This window comes from Mirounga leonina, unplaced genomic scaffold, assembly GCF_011800145.1.
Source record: "Mirounga leonina isolate KUSES-001 unplaced genomic scaffold, KU_Mleo_1.0 Mir_165, whole genome shotgun sequence".
Classification (NCBI taxonomy): Eukaryota; Metazoa; Chordata; class Mammalia; order Carnivora; family Phocidae; genus Mirounga; species Mirounga leonina.
In genome coordinates, this window is record NW_023270415.1 from 6,463,687 (window position 1) to 6,481,958 (window position 18,272).

At 40.0% G+C, this 18,272-nt stretch overlaps 1 pseudogene; it reads left to right on the top strand.

Annotated features, from left to right (window-relative positions):
* Positions 1–1,437: 1,437 nt before the first annotated feature.
* LOC118015369 lies at positions 1,438–3,011 on the top strand (annotated as a pseudogene).
* The last annotated feature ends 15,261 nt before the right edge of the window (positions 3,012–18,272 follow it).

Genomic DNA, 18,272 nt, shown 5'->3' on the forward strand with positions numbered 1-18,272 from the left:
TGGGAAGTCTGCTTGGGATTCTCTCTCCTTCTCCCTCTGCCTCTCCTCTCATTTGTACTCTCTCTCTTTCTCTCAAATAAATAAATATATCTTTAAAAAAATAAAGCTACAAATTTCCCTTTAATCACTGCTTTGGCAGGACCCCACAGATTTGTTACACTGTTTTTTCTTCTTTATTTAAATAAAAGTATTTTCCAATTTGCCTTGTGATTTCTTCTTTGCCCTAAGGATTATTAACTAAGTGTTCCTTAATTTCCAATGTTTGGTTACTGATTTCTATGTAGTTAAATCCTGCTGTGGTCAGAAACATATTTTTTTTCCCTGTGAACTTAATGTTAGTTTCTATTTCTGTTCTTTCAGATTCACTGTTTTTTTTTTTTTCCTCCTGCAATGTTGATTCTGTTTATTTTATCCAGTATTTTATTTCATACATTCCGTTTGTCATTTCTAGAAGTTTAATTTACACAAACAGACACATATGTCCTTACTATAATTGGTGTTTTAGTATAAATCCTTCAGCACATTTATAAGATGTATGATTGCTGCTTTGAAGTTCTTGCCTGATTCTACCATTTCTATCATTTCCAACTCATTCTCCTACTGCTTATGGGTCATAATTTGCTAATTATTTGAATGTCTAGTATTTTTTAATTGGACGCCACTTTTTAATTGGACGCCATATGTTACATTGCTGAGTGTTTAGATTTTGTTATTTTACTTTAAAAATGTTAGTTTTCTTTGGGGGCAGCAGTTAAGTTTTCCTGGGATTATGTTGATACTTTGGGGTGGGGGTGATTATTTTAAAACTTTGTTAGGGAAGTCCTAGGATATCTTTATTTCTATAATTAATTTAGCCCTTCTAATAATTTTACTGATTTCTTCAAGTTTTCAATAAGTTCTTTGTACTCTGCTTGGACACAATTCAAATAACAATGTGAACTGTAGGAACTGTTCACCTCATAGCTCCCAGCATTTGTTCTTTGCATGGACTTGTAGAGTTTCACCTTTCACATTTGTAGATTAATACTCCACCAAAGGCTCAGGAGGACACCTTTGCAAATTTCTGGACCACTTCTTCTGTGTAGTTCCCTCTTGTCTGGTGATTTGCCCTCATTATTTCAGGTACATCCACCTCTCTGAACTCCCATCTGTCTCTTCAAATCAGCACGATGGCTGTGTTCCACTTGGGATTCCCCTCCTTGTTCTGTGGTCAGGACGTATGTCTCCAGGCAGAAGTCACTGTCAGCCATAAGCTCACCTCATTTGTTTCTCTCCTCTAAGCGATCACAGTCCTGTGCTGCCTTGTTTCCAGTGTTTTGAAACAATTGTTTTACATAGTTTGGCCAGTGTTCTAGTTATTTATAGGAGGGAGATAAATCTGGTCCCAATCACTCTAGTGGAAGTAGAAGTTGAAGTTCAGGAATATTTGAAAGATAGAATCAGCAGTATGTCCTGATGTATCAGATGTAGTATGTGAGAGTAAAAGAAGATGTCAAGTGTGTCTCCTGCATTTTTAAGCTGAGAAATGGAAAGGATGGAGACATCCTCAACTGAGATCGGAGTCTGTGGGAGAAGAAGTTATTGGAGGAAATCTCATTGTCAACTTGTTAATTCTGAGGTATCCATTAAGTAGGCAGAGGGAGATGCTGAGTAGGCAGTTATCTGTGTATTTTCTGGCTTTTAAGAGAGAGGAGCGGCTGAGGATATCATTGGGGGTTACTCAGTGTGATCACTAGCAGATCCAGTATAGATAGAAAATGAAGGAAGTCCAATGACCAAACCCAGGGCACTCCATCAGGAAAAAGGAGTGTGGTCCTGGGAATACGCTGACAGGAGAAGCAACTAGGTGGGGATAAAGTGAGCAGCCTGCAGTGGATGAGGGTCCAGGCTGAGGCTGGAGTCCCAGTGATAAGGCTACCATGTCCTTCATGATGAGAGGCTGGGGGACTCTTCCCTCTCTTCTGTGGGTGATGAAGAGATGGCTGACAGCATCAAAACCTTTCTCCAGGACCTTGCCAAGAGGATCAAAATCTCTGTCTGGTCTGGGCTATTTTTTTTAAAGACTTTATTTATTTATTTGACAGAGAGAGACACAGCGAGAGAGAGAACACAAGCAGGAGGAGTGGGAGAGGGAGGAGCAGGCTTCCCACTGAGCAGGGAGCCTGATGCAGGGCTCAATCCTAGGACCCTGGGATCATGACCTGAGCTGAAGGCAGACGCTTAACGGCTGAGCCACCCAGGCGCCCCAGGGTCTGAGCTATTTGTACCATCTCAAAGCTAGATGCCCAAATCCAGGAAAAAAGAGAGGAGCAGGGAAAGGCAAGTAGTGTCTTGGCACAGTGAAGAGAGTAGGTATAGTGCAGAATCAGAAGAGTGAGCCATGTATCGTTACTGGAATTTTCCAGTGCTGTGCTTGGAATGATAGAGTATTCTGGTATGTTCTCCACTTGTTTCATCAAGCATTTATTCCTGAGCTTCAGTCAGTAATAGCACAACCTATGGGTGATCCATGGCTACTTGGAGATGTTTGGTCTTGGCTGGAATTCTTTCTCACATCAATTTCCAGTGTTCTTTAGGTACTCCCCATCTATGCTTAGCAAAGTTGCCAGTGCCATTGGTTTCAAGATATAGTGGATCTGGCATTTGAGGTATCAGGGAGGAAGCTTCCCCCATCCTCTAGTATCAGCAAAACAATTGCTCACATGCTCTTCAGCAGTTTGCTGCTGACTCTCTTCTTTATCCAGGGGATGCTGTGAGTCTCTTTCCCACCCATCTTGCTGGTAAACTGGTTAGTCTTCTGCATATGTCCCTGTCTACTCACTAAACTGCTTTGAATATCCTAGTTCAATAAAGGAATCAAAACGCACCTGTCACTGTCAGTCAGTAAGTAATTGGCCTTACTAGCTTGGCTGTGGTTTGTCTTGGCTCTCCTCATAGGAATGCCATCCCCATACATTATCAATGGCTGCCTTTTCTCTATCCTCCTTCCTTTACTCATGTCAACTCAATGAATGGCAAAGAGCCCATGCATCTCTTCTTGGTGGTCTTCTTAAGCAAAGACTCTTCCACAAGACCATCTACCTGCAATCTGCCCTGAGCACTGATTCTCCTCAGAGCAGTTCTCTTCACTGCATTGATCTCCCATTAACTGCAGGCTGCTGCCCACCTGCACCCCCTACCCCTTACTGCCTGTGTCCAAAGGGGCCAGAGGGGAGGGGTGAGATTGGAAGGACCACTGGGGCAAATCTTCTCACAGTTCTCCTTGCCCCAATTTTCCCCGGGGCCCTCTGCATATTCCTTTCTCTCTGAGGAATTGGGATTTTTGTCTCTGGGGAACATAAGGCAGAATCTTCCTGACACCCATATGTGGATTTTTAACAACCAACCCCCTCAGCCTGAAAGGGCCCCAGGATTTTCCCCAGCACTTTTCTAACATTTGCCAGCCCCTGTGTGGTGACTGACTTGATACCTTCGTTTTCTCTCCCTGCTGTTTATGTTCCCACCTCCTCTTCCTACCCCCCATCACCACTGGATGAATGGATTTTATAATTCTGTCTGTTACATTTTATACATTTGTTATTTTTGTTGTTTTTCGGTTGTAAGGACCAAGGGCAGGTGGCCCCAAGATGGGCCACTTTGGCATGAAGATTATTTTGAGTTAAAAAACAATCAAAGCCCAGCAAATTCATGAAAAGCACTTTATTTCCAACTCAACCGCCTAAAAAGAATTTAGACAGAGGGCTTGCTCAAGGAAGAGAGCTATTGATGAGGGATAGAAACAGAAAAAGGTTCACCTTTAGCCTAGAAGGCTGACCTATAGCCTGCATAGCTTCAATAAGGATCATATATGGGCTGGTTGCTGCATTCTTAAAGGGTCTCATGACTGTCTGTACATCTCACTGATATTTAATATTGAACTGAATGATAAGCCCCAAAGAAATCTTATGAGAGTAGTTTTATGAGTAGAAATTCAAAGAAGACATTTATGATCTAATACTCCCTGCACATCCCCTCCCCCTTGAGCATTAAGCACATAACCACCAGCTTCATATAGCAAAAATGCAACTCTTTCTGCCCATGGGTCCTGTCCCCATGCTACTCAAATAAACTTACTAACTTGAACTATAAAACATCTCAAGAATTCTTTCTTGGCCATTGTGCTCCACGATCCCACAACACTATCACCATAGGTAACTACATTATGATATGAACTAGGTAGGCAGACAGGAGGAATCCAACAAGGCTTGTTTGATCGAAGTCCTCTCTGTCCCCTTGTTGTAGCCCAGGAAAGATTTGTTTACCCCTTTTTTTTTTTACATTACAATTACTCTTTTATCTTCCTATGAATCACTTTCCTTTCCTTTGAAGTCCCAAACCCCTACCCCCCTCTCTTCAGTTCAGAATCATGTACAGACCTCATTTTGCCCATCTTTGGAATTTCCTGTCTGTGTGGATTCCTCTTACACATGAAATTAAATTTGATTTTCTCCCGTTAATCTGTTTCATGTCAATTTGATTCTTAGTCCAGCTCAAAGGCCCTTAAGGGGCAGAGGAAATTCTTCCTTCCCAACCCTGTGAAGCACATACACTGGATGTGGAGCCAAGGAGTATCTCAGTTGTTGCTGGACACTTGTAACTCAGGTTAGCTTGCTCCACTGGGCAGGGCGTGGGGAACTGAGGAGATGGAACAGGAGGAAAAGCCTCCTTACAGAGAGATCTGCTAGATTTTGAGGAATCATTTTCTTTATTTATTTATTAAATTTATAAATTTTTAAATCCCAAACCTCTGATTGCTTGGTGGTTTTTTGGTTTTTGGTTTTGTTGTTGTTCTTGTTATTGTTGACGTTATTTTAAGAAACTATAGGGGTGGGGGTGGGCAGATGTCCAAACAAGTGTATAATTTTAAATGTCACAATTAAACCTGAGCTAGTCTCCCCTCCACCAAAACTCCCCAAAAACAACTTTGCTACTAGGTAGCAATGTAACCTTTGGTAACTCACTTTATCTATGTATTATTGTTGCTTTCTGTGTAAAATGAAGCAAGTGAACTGATAAAATCCAAGATCTCTTTCAGCTTTGAAATTCTCATGTACCTTTTCCACCTATACAGGCAGTTCCAGATAGAAAACTTAAATGTTAAGAAGTTCTGAGGTTTTGGGGCACCTGGGTGGCTCAGTCGTTAAGTGTCTGCCTTCGGCTCAGGTCATGATCCCAGGGTCCTGAGATCGAGCCCTGCATGGGGCTCCCTGCTGCGCAGGAAGACTACTTCTCCCTCTCCCACTCCCCTGCTTGTGTTCCCTCTCTCGCTGTGTCTCTCTCTGTCAAATAAATAAATAAAATCTTTAAAAAAAAAAAGTTCTGATGTTTTCCAATAATGTACAAAAAAAGTAATTTAAATAAATTAAAATATTGTGAAAGCAAAGCAAATCAATGGCTCTGAGATTTCAAGGTCTAGTTCACTACCTACTGGAAGAAAATTATAGCAAAAAATAAAGAAGCAAGGATTATGGCTAAAAATAGAAAAAGAGTAGGTGGCAGAATATATAATTGTATAGAAGTCTGAGAAATATACAGGCTGGCAAATGAGTTTAATATTAAAATGTCAAAGAAAGAGTCTGAAAGGGATAATTGAAGGTCAAGAGTAAGCAAGTCCCAATAGTTCATTTTTGCCCTTGCTTCCCTTGCCTTTGGCGATGTTTCTAGGAAGAAGTTGCTGGGGCTAAGGTCAAAGAGGTTGCTGCCTGTGTTCTCCTTTAGGATTTTGATGGACTCCTGTCTCACATTGAGGTAAAAAGCTTTTGCAAAGCAAAGGAAACAGTCAACAAAACCAAAAGACAACTGACAGAATGGGAGAAGATATTTGCAAATGACATATCAGATAAAGGGTTAGTATCCAAAATCTATAAGGAACTCATCAAACTCAACACCCAAAGAACAAAGAATCCAATCAAGAAATGGGCAGAAGACACGAACAGACATTTTTCCAAAGAAGACATCCAAATGGCCAACAGACATGAAAAAGTGCTCAATATTGCTCAGCATCAGGGAAATCCAAATTAAAACCTCAATGAGATACCACTTCACACCAGTCAGAATGGCTAAAATTAACAAGTCAGGAAATGAGAGATGTTGGCGGGGATGCGGAGAAAGGGGAACCCTCCTACAGTGTTGGTGGGAATGCAAGCTGGTGCAGTCACTCTGGAAAACTGTATGGAGGTTCCTCAAAAAGTTGAAAATAGAGCTACCATATGATCCAGAAATTGCACTACTGGGTATTTACCCCAAAGATACAAAAGTAGGGATCCGAAGGGGTACGTGCACCCCGATGTTTATAGCAGCCATGTCCACAATAGCCAAACTGTGGAAAGAGCCAAGATGTCCATCGACAGATGAATGGATAAAGAAGATGTGGTATATATATATACAATGGAATATTATGCAGCCATCAAAAGGAATGAGATCTTGCCATTTGCAATGACGTGGATGGAACTGGAGGGTATTATGTTGAGTGAAATAAGTCAAACAGAGAAAGACATGTATCATATGATCTCACTGATATGAGGAATTCTTAATCGCAGGAAACAAACTGAGTGTTGTTGGAGTGGGGGGTGGGGTGGGAGGGATGGGGTGACTGGGTGATAGACACTGGGGAGGGTATGTGCTCTGGTAAGCGCTGTGAATTGTGCAAGACTGTTGAATCTCAGATCTGTACCTCTGGAACAAATAATGCAATATATGTTAAGAAAAAAAAAAGAAGAAGAAGAAGGTAGCAGGAGGGGAAGAATGAAGCAGGGGAAATCGGAGGGGTAGACGAACCATGAGAGACGATGGACTCTGAAAAACAAACTGAGGGTTCTAGAGGGGAGGGGGGTGGGAGGACGGGTTAGCCTGGTGGTGGGTATTGAGGAGGGCACATTCTGCATGGAGCACTGGGTGTTATGCACAAACAATGAATCATGGAACACTTCATCTAGAACTAATGATGTAATGTATGGGGATTAACATAAGAATAAAAAAAATAAATATAAAAGAAAAAAAAAGAGTAAGCAAGAGAACGGAAAGCTTGCAGGAACAAAAGCTACTGAGAGCAAACCGGGACAGATTACTTAGCCCGAACCCGGAAAGGGCGGGGCAATTCTGCCTCCGGCAAAGACAGTTGAGAATCACTGTAACAGGCCCCTCCCCCCAGAAGAGCAGCAAAAACAGCCAGCCAAGACCAAGGTTACCGATTAATGAGAATGGCAGAACTCCCGCACTAGGGGAATACAGCACATAGAATTCATAGCTTTTTTCCCCCAGATTCTTTAGTCTTTCGAAGTTAATTTTTTTAATTTTCTTTTTTTTCTTTCTTCTTTTTTGAATTTTTCTTTTTAACCTTTTCAACCAACATTTTATCAATCCCTTTTTTAAAAATCTTTTTTATTTTTCATTTTTAGAGTCATATTATATCCCTTAATAGTAGTTAAACTTATTTTTGGTATACATATAAGTTTTTCTCTTTTTAATATTTTGGGATACAGTTGCTTCTAAAGGACCAAAATATACCTTAAATCTCTAGTGTATAGCTTTGTTCTAGTCTCCTGCCTGATCACATTCTCTCCCTTTTTTTTTTCTCAACCAACTTCTTATCTTATCAATTCCTTTTATAAAATCTTATATATGTTCATCTTTACAGTCATATTCCATTCCTTCATCATATTTACTCTTATTTTTATACATATTTAAGTTTTTCTTTCTTTAAAATTTTGGGAGACATTTTCTTCAAACAGACCAAAATATGCCCAAAATCTAGTGTGTGGAACTGATCTATGCACCAGCCTGATCATATTTGATCATATTCTTTTTTTATATCTTTTTTTCTCTTTCCCTTTCTTTTCCCCCAGTTTCAGGTCTCTTCTGATTTATTTAGTGCATATTTTTCTGGGATTGTTGTTACCCTGTTAGCATTTTGTTCTCTCATTCATCTATTGTTCTCTGGACAAAATGACCAGATGGAAAAAAATCACCTCAAAAAAAAGAACAAGGTGCAGTACCTACTGCCAGGGATCTAATCAATATGGACATTAGTAAGATGTTGGAACTAGAGTTCAGAATGACGATTTTAAAGATACTAGCTGGGCTTGTAAAAAGCATGGAAGATACTAGAGAAATCCTTTCTGGAGAAATAAAAGAACTAAAATCTAACCAAGTCAAAATCAAAAAGACTATTAACGAGGTGCACTAAAAAATGGAGGCTCTAACTGCTAGGATTAATGAGGCAGAAGAGAGAACTAGTGATAGAGAAGACCAAATGTTGGAAAATAAAGAAGCGAGAAAAAGAGAGATAAACAACTACTGGATCATGAGGGCAGAATTCAAGAGATAAGTGATACCATAAGATGAAACAATATTAGAATAACTGGGATCCCGGAAGAAGAAGAAAGAGAGAGGGAGGCAGAGGGTATACTGGAGCAAATTATAGCAGAGAACTTCCCTAATTTGGGGAAGGAAACAGGCATCAAAATCGAGTAGGCACAGAGAACCCCTCTCAAAATCAATAAAAATAGGTCAACACCCCGACATCTAATAGTAAAACTCACAAGTCTCAGAGACAGAGATGAAATCCTGAAAGCAGCTTGGGACAAGAGTTACGTAACCTACAATGGTAGAAAATTTAGACTGGCAACAGACCTATCCACAGAGACCTAGCAGGCCAGAAAGGACTGGCAGGATATATTCAGAGCACTAAATGAGAAAAATATGCAGCCAAGAATACTATATCCAGCTAAGCTGTCATTGAAAATAGAAGGAGAGATAAAAAGCTTCCAGCAAAACAAAAACTAAAGGAATTTGCAAACACAAAACCAGCCCTACAAGAAATATTGAAAGGGGTCCTCTAACCAAAGAGAGAGCCTAAAAGTAACATAGACCAGAAAGGAACACAGACAATACACAGGAACAGTCACCTTACAGGCAATACAATGGCACTAAATTCCTATCTTTCAATAGTTACCTTGAATGTAAATGTACTAAATGTCCCAATCAAAAGACACAGGGTATCAGATTGGATAAAAAAAACAAGACCCATTGATATGCTGTCTGCAAGAGACTCCTTTTAGACCCAAAGACACACCCAGATTGAAAGTGAGGGGTTGGAAAACCATTTACCATCCTAATGGACACCAAAAGAGCTGGGGTGGCAACCTTCTATCAGATAAATTAGATTTTAAAACAAAGACTGTAATAAAAGATAAGGAAGGACACTATATCCAACTTAAAAGGTCTATCCAATAAGATCTAACAATTGTAAATATCTATGCCCCTAACATGGGAGCAGCCAATTATATAAGCCAATTGATAACAAAAGCAAAGAAATACATTGACAACAATACAATAATAGTAGGGGATTTTCACACCCCCTCACTGAAATGGACAGATCATCTAAGCAAAAGATCAACAAGGAAATAAAGACTTTAAATGACACACTGGACCAAATGGACTTCACAGATATATTCAGAACATTCCATCCTAAAGCAATAGAATACGCGTTCTTCTCTAGTCCCCATGGAACATTCTCCAGAATAGATCACATCCTAGGTCACAAATCAGGTCTCAACAAGTACCAAAAGATTGGCATCATTCTGTGCATATTTTCAGACCACAATGCTTTGAAACTAGAACTCAATCACAAGAGGAAAGTCAGAAAGAGCTCAAATACATGGAGGCTAAAGAGCATACTACTAAAGAATGAATGGGTCAACAAGGAAATTAAAGAAGAATTAAAAAAATACATGGAAACAAATGAAAATGAAAACACAACTATTCAAAATCTTTGGGATGCAGCAAAGGCAGTCCTAAGAGGAAAGTATATAGCAATATAAGCCTTTCTCAAGAAACAAGAAAGGTCTCAAATACACAACCTAACCCTACACTTAAAGGAGCTAGAGAAAAAAACAGCAAATAAAGCCTAAACCCAGCAGGAGAAGAGAGATAATAAAGATCAGAGCAGAAATTAATGAAATAGAAACCAAAAGAACAATAGAACAGATCAATGAAACTAGGAGCTGGTTCTTTGAAAGAATTAACAAGATTGATAAACCCTTGGCCAGACTTATCAAAAAGAAAAGAGAAAGGACCCAAATAAGTAAAATCATGAATGAAAGCAGAGAGATCACAACCAATAGCAAAGAAATACAAACAATTATAAGAACATATTATGAGCAACTCTATGCCGGCAAATTCGATAATCTGGAAGAAATAGATGCATTCTTAGAGATGTATAAACTAGCAAAACTGAACCAGGAAGAAATAGAAAACCTGAACAGACCTATAACCACTAAGGAAATTGAAGCAGTCATCAAAAATCTCCCAACAAACAAAAGCCCAGGGCCAGATGGCTTCCCAGGGGAATTCTACCAAACATTTCAAGAAGAATTAATACTTATTCTGAAACTGTTCCAAAAAATAGAAATGGAAGGAAAACTTCCAAACTCGTTTTATGAGTCCACCATTACCTTGACCCAAAACCAGAGAAACACCCCATCAAAAAGGAGAATTACAGACCAATATCCCTGATGAATCCATGGATGCAAAAATTCTCACCAAAATACCAGCCAATAGGATCTAACAGTACATGAAAAGGATTATTCACCACGACCAAGTGGGATTTATTCCTGCGCTGCAAGTTTGGTTCAACGTCCGCAAATCAATCAAAGTGATACAATACATTAATAAAAGAAAGAACAAGAACCATATGCTCTTCTCAATAGATGCAGAAAAAGCATTTGACAAAGTACAGCATCCTTTTTTGATTAAAACTCTTCAGAGTATAGGGATAGAGGGTACATACCTCAATATCATAAAAGCCATCTATGAAAAACCCACAGCGAATATCATTCTCAATGGGGAAAAATTGAGAGCTTTCCCCCTAAGGTCAGGAACAGGGCAGGGATGTGCACTATCACCACTGCTATTCAACATAGTGCTAGAAGTCCTAGCCACAGCAATCAGACAACAAAGAGAAATAAAAGGCATCTGAAGCAGCAAGGAAGAAGTCAAACTCTCACTCTTTGCAGATGATATGATACTTTATGTGGAAAACCCCAAAGACTCCACCCCAAAACTGCTAGATCTCATACAGGAATTCAATGAAGTTGCAAGATATAAAATGAATGCACAGAAATCAGTGGCATTCCTATACACCAACAAGACAGAAGAAAGAGAAATTAAGGAGTCGATCTCATTTACAATTGCACCCAAAACCATAAGATACCTAGGAATAAATCTAACCAAAGAGGCAAAGAATCTGTACTCATAAGACTATAAAATACTCATGAAAGAAATTGAGGAAGACACAAAGAAATGGAAAAACATTCCATGCACATGGATTGGAAGAACAAATATTGTGAAGATGTCCATGCCACCTAGAGCAATCTACACATTCAATGCAATCCCTATCAAAATACCATCCACTTTTTTCAAAGGAATGGAACAAATAATCCTAAAATTTGTATGGAATCAGAAAAGACCCTGAATAGCCAGAGGAATGTTGAAAAAGAAAAGCAAAGCTGGTGGCATCACAATTCTGGACTTCCAGCTCTATTACAAAGCTGTCATCATCAAGACAGTACAGTACTGACACAAAAACAGACACATAGGTCAATGGAACAGAATAGAGAGCCCAGAAATGGATCCTCAACTCTATAGTCAACCAATCTTCGACAAAGCAGGAAAGAATGTCCAGTGGAAAAAAGACAGTCTCTTCAACAAATGGTGTTGGGAAAATTGGACAGCCATATGCATAAGAATGAAACTGGACCATTTCCTTATACCACACACAAAAATAGACTCCAAATGGATGAAAGACCTAAATGTGAGATAGGAGTCCATCAAAATCCTAAAGAAGAACATAGCCAGCCACCTCTTCAACCTTAGCCGCAGCAACTTCTTCCTAGAAACATCGCCAAAGGCAAGGGAAGCAAGGGCAAAAATGAACTGTTGGGATTTCATCAAGATAAAAAGCTTTTGCACAGCAAAAGAAACAGTCAACAAAACCAAAAGACATCCGACCGAATGGGAGAAGAGATTTGCAAATGACATATCAGATAAAGGGCTAGTATCCAAAATCTATAAAGAACTTATCAAACTCAACACCCAAAGAACAAATGATCCAATCAAGAAATGGGCAGAAGACATGAACAGACATTTTTCCAAAGAAGACATCCAAATGGCCAACAGACACATGAAAAAGTGCTCAAGATCGCTCGGCATCAGGAAATCCAAATTAAAACGTCAATGAGATACCACCTCACACCAGTCAGAATGGCTAAAATTAACAAGTCAGGAAATGAGAGATGTTGGCGGGGATGCGGAGAAAGGGGAACCCTCCTACACTGTTGGTGGGAATGCAAGCTGGTGCTGCCACTCTGGAAACAGTATGGAGGTTCCTCAAGAAGTTGAAAATAGAGCTGCCCTATGACCCAGCAGTTGCACTACTGGTATTTACCCTAAAGATATAAATGTAGTGATCCAAAGGGTACATGCACCCTGATGTTTATAGCACCAATATCCATAATAGCCAAACTATGGAAAGAGCCAAGATGTCCATTGACAGATGAATGATTAAAGAAGAAGTGGTATATATATACAATGGAATATTATGCAACCTTCAAAAGGGATGAAATCTTGCCATGTGAAACGACATGGATGGAACTGAAGGGTATTATGCTGAGCGAAATAAGTCAATCAGAGAAAGACATGTATCATATGATCTCACTGATATGAGGAATTCTTAATCTCAGGAAACAAACTGAGGGTTGCTGGAGTGGTGGGGGGTGGGAGGGATGGGGTGGCTGGTTGATAGACATTGGGGAGTGTATGTGCTATGATGAGCTCTGTGAATTGTGTAAGACTGTGGAATCACCGACCTGTACCTCTGAAACACATAATACATTATATGTTAAAAAAAAAAAAAAGAAGATAGTAGGAAGTGAAAAATGAAGGGGGGGAATCGGAGGGGGAGATGAACCATGAGAGACTATGTACTCTGAGAAACAAACTGAGGGTTCTAAAGGGGAGGGGGGTGTGGGGATGGGTTAGCCTGATGATGGGTATTAAAGAGGTCATGTACTGAATGGAGCACTGGGTGTTATATGCAAACAATCATGGAACACTACATCAAAAACTAATGATGTAATGTGTGGTGATTAACATAACATAATAAAATTTAAAAAATGTAAAATAAAAAAAAAAAGAGTAAGCCAGAGAACCTTTGACTGAAAAAGCTGTAAATATACAGAACAGGAAGAAATACAGAAAATGTAAATCTATTTAAAATGTTTATTTAAACAAATGAAGGCTACAAAACTTTTGATGACTCAAATAAGGAGGAGGGAAAGTAATTAGCATTTACTGAATATCTATTATGTGTCAGGCATTGGCCAGGTGGTTTACATAGCCTATGTAATTTATGAGTTCATTGAAGACTTAAAAAAAGAAACTAGGACCATCACGAATAATTATTGTTCATTATGCACAAGTCTTGAGGAGTCAAAGAAATCTTGGTTGTTGGTCCTGAATTTTAGTAGGACTTCAACACAGGCTCGTCATCTGTAGTTTGAATATTTCTCAGGTGATTGTGATGCACAGCCAAGCTCAAAAATCACAGATCTAAAGCACACCTTTTACCTTGACAGGTTCACATTCAATTGGTGAAAACAATGCATTGCTGTGATTGTGCAGGAGAGAGTGGGAAGCTGTGGGGATGTGCAGAGACCCCTGGAAGAGCTGGAAAATGGAAAGGAGATGGGAAATCAAAGCAGTTCCTGGGGCTGGACCAGACCGCGTCTCCTGAGGAAGTCCTGCTTCAATCGTGTGGATTTCAACTAGGATAAGACTAGCAAGGAAGATAAGTGAATCCATATGATAATTCTTTTTCTCTGTTTGACTTATTTCACTTAGCATAATCTCCTCCAATTCCAGCCATGTTGATGCAGAAGTTGGGTATTCAGTCTTTCTGATGGCTGAGTAATATTCCATTGTATATACGGACCACATCTTCTTTATCCGTTCGTCTGTTGAAAGGCATCTTGGCTCCTTCTACAGTTTGGCTATTGTGGACTTGCTGCCAAGAACATTGGGGCGCATATGGCCCTTCTTTTCACTACATCTGTATCTTTGGGGTAAATATCCAGCAGTGCAATTTCTGGGTCATAGGGTAGCTCTATTTTTAACTTTTTGAGGAACCTCCACACTGTTTTCCGAAGTGGCTGTACCAACTTGCATTCCCACCAACAGTGTAAGAGGGTTCCCCTTTCTCCACAACCTCTCCAACATTTGTTGTTTCTTTCCCTGTCCCTTTTTTCCATTCTAACTGGTGTAAGGTAGTATCTCAATGTGGTTTTGATTTGAATTCCCCTGATAGCTAATGATGTTGAACATTTTTTCATGTGTCTGTTAGCCATTTGTATGTCTTCTTTGGAGAAGTGTCTGTTCATGTCTTCTGCCCATTTTTTGACTTGATTATTTGTTTTTTGGGTGTTGAGTTTGAGAAGTTCTTTATAGATCTTGGATATCAGCCCTTTATCTGTAGTGTCATTTGCAAATATCTTCTCCCATTCTGTGGGTTGTATCTTTGTTTTGCTGTTTCCTTTGCTGTGCAGAAGCTTTTTATCTTGATGAAGTCCCAAAAGTTCATTTTTGTTTTTGTTTCCCTTGCCTTTGGAGACATGTTTTGAAAGAAGTTGCTGTGGCAGATAAGGAATAGCATGGAGGAAATTAGGAGCAGGAAGGGAAAAATGAAGGGGAGGAAATCGGAGGGGGAGATGAACCATGAGAGACTACGGACTCTGGGAATCAAACTGAGGGTTTTAGAGGGGAGGGGGGTGGGGGATGTGTGAGCCCGGATGGGTATTAAAGAGAACACTTGTTTCATGGAGCATGGGGTGTTATACACAAACAATGAATCATGGAACACTACATCAAAAACTAATGATGCACTGTGTGGTGACTAACATAACATAATAAAAAATCATATATAAAAAACCCTAATAATGCAAAGTTAAGAAAATGAAATTTTATTTTGCAGTGTATTTTTATTATTGCATTAGAATGCAGAGTTTGATGCAGATAAGAATAGTGTATTACTTACAACTTACTATTCCTCATCATAATCCAAGCTCTGGAATACTGGAAGTTCTCAGTAAATATTTGTTAAAATTGAAAAATTGATAAATGACTAAATAAAGTGAATTAGATGATCCTTCTCCTGCATGATATATATTTTTAAAAAGCTAGCGAGGAAGATAATGTCATAATTGACTAATCTTAACTACTGGTCAGTGTAATATCAGAATTGGTAAAGCAGAGCTGGAGAGTGACAGGGTCCTTAGGAGAGTCATCATCAAGTACAAATTGCAATATACCACAAGCTCCATCCAGGTTTATATTCAAGACTCTGTGAGGTATGCTAGGAGGCACCCCAGGCAGGTAATAGCATTGAGGTCCCACAGCAGCCAGGGCAGTAACAAGGGCAATTCTTAGATGTGTCCTGGGGAAGAAGGATGGAAGTAGCAAGAATTAGGCAGCTCAGCCGGGTCCCAGCCAAGGGGATGGGGTTCAGAACTCAGTGGCTCTCTTAGTTACCGGGAACTAGAGCAAACATGAGATGTCAAGTCACAGGCCCCCTCCTACTAAATGGAAAGGCACAGTGAGGTCAAGGGGGGACATCAGAGTCTTTCAGGTACACACCTATGAGTCTACACCAGGACCCCAGATTCCAGGCCACTCTTGTGTGGAAGACAAGCCCGTGAGCTCCAAAGGCAGGTGACCCTTTCTGAATTCCAGCATTGCCACCATGTTTGTGTGAACTTCGCCAAGTTACTTAACCTCTATGAGCCTTAATTTTCTGCCTGTTAGATGAGTATCAGAATAAGAGTTCTACCTCATAGGGTTTTTGTTAGGATTAACTGAAGTAAGATATGTATATTTCACAGTAAAGAACCACTGAAAAGAGTTAGAAAATGTTCACAAGGGCTAGCTGTTGCTGTTACCATGAGCTGGTGAGGAAGACCAGTCAGGCAATGGCTATGGGATTTGGGGAGGGTGGGGGAAATGGGTGGTGGGGAAGGGTCAAGAGGGACCTAAAGTGAAGAGATAAACAGGAAATGAGAATTTGAACTACAGGAGGGGTTGAAAAGAAGAGAGGATTGAAATCATACAGGAAAGCACAGGTTAAGAGATCTTGGTGATTTGGCTGTGAAGAAGCAACAGCCCTGTCCAAGCTGCCACAAAGAGTTGAAGCATTAGTGACTGGGGGTGATAGGGTAACTGGGACAGAAAGAGGAAGTGTGCCAGGGAGAAAGGGTTTGGGAAGAAGAGGAGAGTGAGTCAGAGAAATTGGGATTTGAAACTACAATGTAGAGATGAGTCAAAGCCCCAGGTGGAGTTTGGGGATCCATCAATAAGAGCTGAGAGAGCTGAGAGGTGGTGGTGGGGTGGGTGGTGGGGACAGAGACACAGAGAGGCAGTTTTGAGAGGAAGACCCATAAAGAGGGGGAGAACACACCAAAAAAGAGTAGAATCAGGACTCGAGAGGTGGCAGCTCATGGCACGGAGGGCAGCAGAAACAAGGAAGGGACAAAAAAGCAGCGCTATCAAGCAGCTAAGTCTGCGGAGAGCCCAGATGCAACATGAGGACGTCCAGGCACTGATCACCCATGTCCATAGTGGGTGATGAGGAAAACAAAGGTAAGAGAAATGTAACTTAAATTAAATCTCCTTACAGCTTGCAGCCCACTGATGGACACCTGAAACATGCAGAGCATAACCTGCCTCAAGGAACTCATGGCTGCCTTAGGACTTATGTTTTATTAAAGACTAAAAGTAACCTTATCTTAACAGCAGCTGGTCCTCAAGGTCCTGAAAGCCTTGAATCCATATTCCTTAGAGACTTATGCTATCCCTAACCCCCACGAACTAAAAAGTATATAATCAGTCACTGCTCACCATCCCAGGGCAGCTCTTTCTGCCCACAGGTCCTGTCCCCATGCTATAACAAAATCACCATTTTGCACCAAAAACATCTCAAGAATTCTTTCTTGGCCATTCACTCTTGAACCCAAACTTCACATCATATCAGCCAGTGGAAGAAACAGCCTCACTCAGGCTTTAACTTTCCTCTTTGGTGAAAAGGGAGTTAACAACTGATCTCTGAGGGCGAAATGCTGTGTGGAGCCAGATTGGTGGGGCAGAAACCAGGCTGTGTGGGATAATAGAGCTCTTTAAACAGAATGCAGTGAGGGAACTCTGAATTTTTCAGAATTTTTAAGGTGAAAGGAACTTGTATAATAGTTTCAAAGATCAGCAAGGTCAAAGGAAGGTGGTCCAGTAACCATAGGTGCAGAGTATTGACCTGGCTTCTAGTGGAAAAATAAAACAGTCTATAATAGTGGGCATAATAGAATAAAATCGGCAAAAGAATCCTATGACAGGTGTCCTTTCTCTCAGATATTCTCTGTGAAACATTCTGGTTCTTCTGGTTCTTACAAATTGAATCAAACCCGCCAAAGCCTGGAGAGGTAGGAAAGCCAGAACCATGGAGTAGCTTGGAAACAAAGGCAGTCCTTAATGGAGACTATAAATATTCATTTAAATATCTTAGGGTTCTGATTAACTGCTTATGATGTCCTGTGGACTAACACAAAACTACCTTCTCATGTCCTTATACTTTACATAACATTAAGTTTGTTCGTCACCACTAAGGAAGTCAGTAAGCAACAGTCTTGATATATAAAGTGTGTATGAGATTTCATATTCATGGACCTTAAGATGAAATGAAGTTTAATTAAGCAATAAAAGCCTAGAATTTCTATGATATGTTGGCGGTGACAAAGCTAACAGTTTCTTTATTACAGTGTTCTACCTTACTATAAAATTGTTCTGGGCAAAACTAACCCAAGTCTAAGGGTCCTACAATACATGAAAGCACATTTAAAGGAAAACAGTTTAGAAAAATCTCTCAGCAGATAATGGTTCAGATCATTTAGTGCGCTTGGACCTTTAACAACGAACAGAAGATTTCTCCAAAGAAAGATTTTCTCAGAAAAAGAATGCTTTTTCATGGATGATGATGTTATTAAGAAAATGTTTTGTGTTCAAGAGTGAAAACTTAACAAAAGCCTTTTGAATTTTAGCCCAGAAAATCTGTCTGGATTTTGATTTAACATTTACCAAGTATATCTGGCATACAGATCTAGACAGACATTGCCAGACAGAGCTCAATGCTATGAGATTAG